Genomic DNA, 8,859 nt, shown 5'->3' with positions numbered 1-8,859 from the left:
CTGCTTAAAAATGTATTTATATTCTGCAGTTTTATGAATGTAATGGTTGATATTTCATTATAATACTTGTATAAGCTAAACAACCAATGACTACATTCATTTAGTCAAATGCTAATGTTTTGTTTATGATTTTATGTATGTTTTTAAAAATGTGTGCAGTTAATTTGAACTCATTCATTGTGTTAATGATTTTAACAAAGTAAATATGTCAGAAAGGTTAGCGCATCTTTGTGCTAACCTTTCTGACATATTTACTTTGTTAAAATCATTAACACAATGAATGAGTTCAAATTAACACAAAAAAAACGTTGTCCCTAAACTCACCCATCAATGTGTAAAATTTCACACATCATTTCCAGCATTGGCAGACTGTTTATTTTGTGATATATATGAAATGTTTTAAATAAAAAAATGGTATTTTGTGATAACTTTGTCTAATTGGTTTGTATGTCAGTAGTACTTATGTAGGATAAAAATAAAATTAATCATATATCACAATGATGAAATCTAATTTATATTTAGTACAAATAAAAAAACGAATTACAGTAGTGTACTGATTAGCTTTGTTTTTACAGTAATGCACTGTATTACACAATTACAGTACCATTTACTGTAAAACTGAAATACGGTTTGGTACTGTAAATCTTAATTACAGTAACTTACTGGCAACAGTGTTGCCAGTAAGTTACTGTAAAAAACCCTTGAAAAGTCTAACAGTGTGGTTATATTTATTAAGCCTAGTACTAAATGACAATGTTTTATGAGCAGTAGGGCAGTAGGTAATTTTATTCAAAGGCCCAAACTGAGCAAAATTATGTAATTTGATGCATTTGTTGCAGGCCAAAAATAAAATGAAATTCTGATCGCTTGTAATGTAAATTCTAATGAGATCAATATAACAGTAAAGCAGACTACTTACCAGTTGTCACTCTATATCTCCCAATGACGTGTGTTTTAAAGATGATATTTAAATGCTTAGTTTTATGATCAAAGCTCTGTAGTTTTTATTGTGGGGGACAAAATATATAATGCAATACAAAACAATGATGATTGAGAGATGAACAAATAAATATTTCTCAAAAGCCTGATGTATCATATTTGATACTCGCAGTTTAACATGATATTTGTAATCCTGAAGTAAACCTAAGTTGCTTAAATCCAGTAAGTGTTCATCTTGAAATATTTGATTTAAATATTTCAATATCAATATTTCTTAATGTTGAAGTCTAAAATCTAAATGTTGACTGATTTAGAACTGTACTAAATGGTCTTTTACTTGCTAAAAAAATGTTGAACTATCGATCAGAAGACAAATGGCATAGTGCATATCAAATATGATACAGTAGGCTTATGGTTAAGCAGCTTATTTACAGATTGTTTGCTGAATAATAATAATAATAATAAAACAACTTTTTAAAGGGGTCCTGGCCCTATTTTGTACCCCATTCATGGAAAGTGCCCTCTAAATATATTTACTGTATTTTACTTGCATTTCAGAGCACATAAAATAAATATGGATATTGATGTAAGACTGAAAAATATCGACCCCAATACCACCCATTGACAACAGCAGATGCTGCATTTCAAATGTCCTTCCTTCTATTTCTTTTCTCCTCCATCTGGAGATCCGTTGAGATCTGGACCCTCCGCTGTGCCGCGGGTTCAGGGTGTTACAGCTTCTCTCCAACATCCCTTAGTGCCTGTTACACCACACAAATGTTGTGTTTAAGCCATTTAGCAGCCTAAGTAGCTGCCTTGATCTGACTTTCAAAGCGAGCATCTGAATTCTTGAATCGCTCTTCCTCCTCACTTTCTTGATTTTCATCCCGTTTTAAATTCAGTGTGATTGATTTTTTTTTGTGAGAGATGGGAAAGTTTGCTGAAGACACCATGCAGTTAGAATTTCATATTCTACACCCGAAACATGTTTACTGGGTGAGCTACATCGATGTTCGTAGTTCAAAGCCATCTTGACCTCATAGTCTGCGCTCTGATGTTGACTGGTCGAGGCTTTACATTTAATAGTGTGTAATCTAGAGAAAAGAGCAGCATGTAGCACCAGGCAGCTATTTCTTGACATGTAGTCAGATGTAAGGCAAGATTTGAAAGGCACAGAAGTTATTATGCCTTGCTATGTTTTTGTAAGAATTTTTATTTAAAGTATATTATTACTAATGTAACAGAGGCTAGTACAGGGTGAACATCTTCCCCTGGCATCAAGAGGCGCGCCAATGACTGATTTATGCATATTTTCCATATCACAGATGTCAATGTCACTGACCATATCAAATATTAAAGCTGATGTGTGTAACTTTTGTTTGTTAAAATACTTTCTGCTAATGCAAAGACAGCAATAAATAAGCCATTTTGACTTCCCTAAAAAGCGTTATAAAAATATTCGGTTTTAGTATTCCCCTCCTTGAACTGCCACCTTATCGTGGTGGAGGGGTTTGAGTACCCGAACGACCCTAGGAGCTATGTTGTCTGGGGCTATATGCCCCTGATAGGGTCTCCCAAGGCAAACAGGTCCTAGGTGACGGGTCAGACTAAGAGCGGTTCAAAAACCCTTATGATGCCGACAAATTCGAGGACCGTGATGTCGCCCGGCATGGCGCAGCCGGGGCCCCACCCTGGAGCCAGGCCCGGGGTTGGGGCTCGTATGCGAGCGCCTGGTGGTCGGGCCTCCCCCCATGGGGTCCGGCCGGGCTCAGCCCGAAGGAGCGACGTGGGGCCACCCTCCCGTGGACCCACCACCTGCAGGAGGGACCGTAAGGGGCCGGTGCACAGTGGATCGGGCGGCAGTCGAAGGCGGGGGCCTAGACAACCCGATCCCTGGACGCGGAATCTAGCTCTAGGGACATGGAACGTCACCTCTCTGGCGGGGAAGGAGCCTGAGATTGTGCGTGAGGTTCAGAGATTCCGACTAGAGATAGTTGGGATCACCTCTACGCACGGCTTGGGCTCTGGAACCACACTCCTCGAGAGAGGATGGACTCTTCACCACTCTGGAGTTGCCCATGGTGAGAGGCGGCGGGCTGGTGTGGGTTTGCTTATAGCCCCCCAGCTCAGCCGCCATGTGTTGGAGTTCACCCCGGTGAACGAGAGGGTCGCTTCCCTGCGCCTTCGGGTCGGGGATAGGTCTCTCACTGTCGTTTGTGCCTACGGGCCAAACGGCAGTGCAGAGTACCCGGCCTTCTTGGAGTCTCTGGGAGGGGTGCTGGAAAGTGCTCCGACTGGGGACTCCGTCGTTCTACTGGGGGACTTCAACGCCCACGTGGGCAGTGACAGTGACACCTGGAGGGGCGTGATTGGGAGGAACGGCCCCCCTGATCTGAACCCGAGTGGTGTTCTGTTATTGGACTTCTGTGCTAGTTACAGCTTGTCCATAACAAACACCATGTTCAAGCATAAGGGTGTCCATCAGTGCACATGGCACCAGGACACCCTAGGCCGGAAGTCAATGATCGACTTTGTGGTTGTTTCATCTGACCTCCGGCCGTATGTCTTGGACACTCGGGTGAAGAGAGGGGCGGAGCTGTCAACTGATCACCACCTGGTGGTGAGTTGGATCCGATGGCGGGGGAGGAAGCTGGACAGACTCGGCAGACCCAAACGTACTGTGAGGGTCTGTTGGGAACGTTTGGCAGAATCCCCTGTCAGAGAGATCTTCAACTCCCACCTCCGACAGAGCTTCGACCAGATCCCGAGGGAGTCTGGAGATATTGAGTCCGAGTGGACCATGTTCTTCACCTCCATTGTCAACGCGGCCACTCGGAGCTGTGGCCGTAAGGTCTCCGGTGCCTGTCGAGGCGGCAATCCCCGAACCCGGTGGTGGACACCGGAAGTAAGGGATGCCGTCAAGCTGAAGAAGGAGTCCTATCGGGCCTGGCTGGCTTGTGGGACTCCTGAGGCAGCTGACGGGTACCGACGGGCCAAGCGGACTGCAACCCGGGTGGTTGGGGAGGCAAAAACTCGGGCCTGGGAGGAGTTCGGTGAGACCATGGAGAAGGACTATCGGTCGGCCTCGAAGAGATTCTGGCAAACCGTCCAGCGCCTCAGGAGGGGGAAGCAGTGCCCTACCAAAGCTGTTTACAGTGCAGGTGGGCAGCTGTTGACCTCGACTGGGGATATCACCGGACGGTGGAAGGAATACTTCGAGGATCTCCTCAATCCCGCCGTCACGTCTTCCATTGAGGAAGCAGAGGCTGAGGACTCGGAGGCGGACTCGTCCATCACCCAAGCTGAAGTCACAGAGGTAGTCAAGAAACTCCTCGGTGGCAAGGCATCGGGGGTGGATGAGATCCGCCCTGAGTACCTCAAGTCTCTGGATGTTGTGGGGCTGTCTTGGCTGACACGCCTCTGCAGCATCGCGTGGCGGTCGGGGACAGTACCTTTGGACTGGCAGACCGGGGTGGTGGTCCCTCTTTTTAAGAAGGGGGACCGGAGGGTGTGCTCCAACTATAGGGGGATCACACTTCTCAGCCTCCCCGGGAAAGTCTATTCCAGGGTACTGGAGAGGAGAATCCGGCCGATAGTAGAACCTCGGATTCAGGAGGAACAGTGTGGTTTTCGTCCTGGTCGTGGAACACTGGACCAGCTCTATACCATCTACAGGGTGCTGGAGGGTTCATGGGAGTTTGCCCAACCAATCCACATGTGCTTTGTGGATTTGGAGAAGGCATTCGACTGTGTCCCTCGCGGCATCTTGTGGAGGGTGCTCTGGGAGTATGGGGTTCGGGGCCCTTTGCTAAGGGCTACCCGGTCCCTGTATGACCGGAGCAGGAGCTTGGTTCGCATTGCCGGGAGTAAGTCAGACTTGTTCCCGGTGCATGTTGGACTCCGGCAGGGCTGCCCTTTGTCGCCGGTTCTGTTCATAACTTTTATGGACAGAATTTCTAGGCGCAGCCAGGGGCCGGAGGGGGTCAGGTTTGGGGACCACACAATTTCCTCTCTGCTCTTTGCGGATGATGTTGTCGTGTTGGCCCCATCAGACCAGGACCTTCAGCATGCACTGGGACGGTTTGCATCCGAGTGTGAAGCGGCTGGGATGAGAATCAGCACCTCCAAATCCGAGGCCATGGTTCTCAGTCGGAAAAGGGTGGTTTGCCCGCTTCAGGTTGGTGGAGAGTTCCTGCCTCAAGTGGAGGAGTTCAAGTATCTTGGGGTCTTGTTCACGAGTGAGGGAAGGATGGAACGGGAGATTGACAGACAGATCGGTGCAGCTTCTGCAGTAATGCAGTCGCTGTACCGGTCTGTCGTGGTGAAGAAGGAGCTGAGCCGTAAGGCGAAGCTCTCGATTTACCGGTCAATCTACGTTCCTACTCTCACCTATGGTCATGAGCTGTGGGTTATGACCGAAAGGACAAGATCCCGGATACAGGCGGCCGAAATGAGCTTTCTCCGCAGGGTGGCTGGGCGATCCCTTAGAGATAGGGAGAGAAGCTCAGTCACTCGGGAGGAGCTCAGAGTAGAGCCGCTGCTCCTCCACATCGACAGGGGCCAGCTGAGGTGGCTCGGGCATCTTTTCCGGATGCCTCCTGGACGCCGGTGTTTGGCTCGAGGTCATGGTGCAAAGGACCCTATGTTGATTTTACTCCGAACCATCCCTTTAACCTTGTTCTAATGTTAATGGATTCAGATCAGTTTAAGGGGCTCTTTACACGAGACCGTTTTCAACTAAAAACGTAAAACTTGTTATGCTTTTTGGCCGTTCGTTTACACGACAATGGCGTTTTGGGTGCCTGAAAACTCAAACTTTTGAAAACAGGGTTTCAAAGTGCACGTTTTTTCAAACGGTCTCCGTGTAAACAACAAAAACGAGCATCTCTGAAAACAATGACTTCCTGCACATGCGTATTACATGTTCAATCTTCAGTGTTTCATTGCCATCTAATGGCCTGGCAGCAAAAAACAGGGTTTTTTGTTGTTTTCGCGGATCCGTGTGAATGGGGATCGTTCTGACAATGCTGTCGTCTGTACGTGGAAAACTCAAAGGAAAAACTTCTCCATTTTAAGCATATCGTTGTTGTGTAAACATACCCTCAATGACAGACTGCATGGCGTTAGTTAGTCGTTTGCATATAACACACCCAAATCATCCCCATATAAAGGCTTTCTGTACAACCTCATCCAACACTCATTCTCTCTCGTTTGTGCACATGCGAGAGCAGCAAGATCTTAAGAGTAAAGCAACATGTTCCATTTCAAAATCAATTAAAACACAGCAAACTGTTTTTATACTAAGGTACATGTGATCATGTTTCGGACCTCTTATTTATCTGTCTTATCTTCGGCTACACATACAGGCATAGTGAACTTCTAGGCTTCATTTTGTCATCATGTCATTTATTTGGTTTATTGTTACTAAGAAATAATCAATACCTTTTTTATTCCATTTCTAACAAATTTCTAGTTTCTATCTACATCCATCAAGTATGTGACTTTTTTGTTTTTGTTTGTTGCATACATGTGTTTTCATTTGGTTCAAAATTATATGGTAAATTTCACATACATTTTAATGACGAGTCATGATTACACACCCCTTTAACATCACGACGACATCACAAATAGTTTTCATTTTCAATGCACAGACTGTTGAACCCTTAAAGGTTAGTTCACCCAAAAATGAAAATTCTCTCATTAATTACTCACCCTCATGTTGTTTAAAAACCCGTAAGACATTTGTTCATCTTCGTTACACAAATGAAGATCTTTTTGATGAATCTGAGAGGTTTCTGTCCCTCCATTGACAGCCTACGCAACTACCACTTTCAAGCCTCAGAAAGCTAGTAAAGACATCATTAAAGTAATTAATGTGACTCCAGTGGTTTAACCTCAATTTTATGAAGCAACGCGAGTGCGCAAAACCCCCCCACAATTGACCACTTTATTCACAAAATATAAATCTCCAACGCGTTCACGAGAGCACCACGACGCATACATTGTTTTTGGGCTTGTTTCTCTGGCGCATACAAGTATCATCAGCAAAACTTGAAATGGCTCAGCGATTTACTGCAGAACAAGCTCTGTACACAATCAATCAAACATTATATGTATGTAGCCGCTCTGGAGAAAACTTATGTCATTGTCCAGCTCAGTTCAGTTTTCATTGGTGTCAATGCAGGCAGATCAATAATATTGTTGTAATATTAAATGTCCCCAACTAAGCAAGTCAAAAGCCAAAGGCGAAAAAGGCGACAGTAGCAAGGAACCAAAACTCCATCAGGTGACAGAATGGAGAAAAAACCTTGGGAGAAACCAGGTTCAGTCGGAGGGCAAGTTCTCCTCTGGCCAATGAACGAACAGTGTATGATTATGATTCAGGTCCACCATCTGATCTATATATATAGAATGAATATATCTGATCTATATATGAATATAGATTAGAGTTGCTAGAGATCCAAATAAGTGACAATGATTGGCGAAACATTCATGCATGATGGGTTGTTGTTTATACGAACTGTACATCGTTGTCAAAAAACTCAAAAAGGCATTGATTATGAAACTTAAATGTGACCTAAAAATGTAAGACTGCACAATCGTATATATATATATATATATATATATATATATATATATATATATATATATATATATATATATCCCGGACCCTCACCAACTTAAATATTGCATCTACTCTAACAGGATCCATACCCTGTTTTACTTGGAAATGCATATCGGCTTACGAAGACCTTCTGGGTTGCATGTGACAAATTCTGTATAGATTTGTATATGATTGCATATTAAGAAGACCTTGACAACACTGACACTGCTCAATGTTTTTCATTGTCATATCTCTTTCTTTGCAGTCACACACTCAATTTAATGTCAGTCTCTCAGCCTACAAGTAAGGAAAAAAAAATTTAAGAGAGTTTGGCTATTCAGAGGTGTAATTGATGAGGAGTTTGCCTCAGCTCAGGTGTGAGATGAATTTTTTTTTCTCTTTAATGGAGCTCTAGCGTGCCCTTACTGACGCATTAGTATTCAGATGATGGCTCTATTGCCGGGGCTGAGGAGGGGACCTTGATAAGATAGAAATGGCATTAAGAGTTTTCATCAGCGGCAGAATTACACAAGGCGCCTTTAGCCCCTTCCCCTCGCTCCCCGTAGGCCACTTTCTTGGAATTCTGAAGCGTTGAGGCTTCTGCAAACTTTTTTAATCATGACTTTTCCTCATGGTCAAATTTATAAGTCATTAGTTTACTGTCCTGTCTAGCACTCTGTCAGTAAAGCGTTTTTAATCTCAAGCACACTGAGATGGAGAAATTAAACCCTCAGTGGCGACATTGTGCAAACAATTCCTGAGAAAAAATGAAAGATACACTGTAAAAAATTTCTAACCCTTCCAAATCAAAAATTTCAAGTGACCGATAACATCTAAATTTTTTAATTGGCCCAAGTGAAATTCTTGTTGCAATAGTCTGTTAAAGGTGCTCTAAGTGATGTCACACGTTTTTTAGGCCAAAACATTTTTTGTCACATACAGCAAACATCTCCTCACTATCCGCTAGCTGCCTGTCCCCTGAACACACTGTAAAAAAAACGCGGTCTCTGTAGACACCACAGGCTCCACAAACGGCAACAAAAACAAACCGGGCTCACCCGCACCACGAAACACAACAAACAGTGCTCCAGCCAATCACCGACAAGAAGTATTTGAGGGGTGTGGTTTGGGGGTTAGTGCGCGTGCACATGAAGGGGGTGTGTGGAGGAGAGAGAAGCATGAAGAGGGAAGTTTGAATTATGGCCGACACACAACTAAAGAGACGACGTTCTGATGAACAAATTGCAAAGAAGAGGGACAAGGATAAGGTACGCGCGAAGTCCCGAATTTACATCGGAAAAACCCTCGAAAGGTGG

This window comes from Leuciscus leuciscus (assembly GCF_965113295.1).
Source record: "Leuciscus leuciscus genome assembly, chromosome: 10".
NCBI lineage: Eukaryota > Metazoa > Chordata > Actinopteri > Cypriniformes > Leuciscidae > Leuciscus > Leuciscus leuciscus.
The sequence above is the reverse complement of the archived record's forward strand: the minus strand, read 5'-3'. Positions refer to the sequence as shown.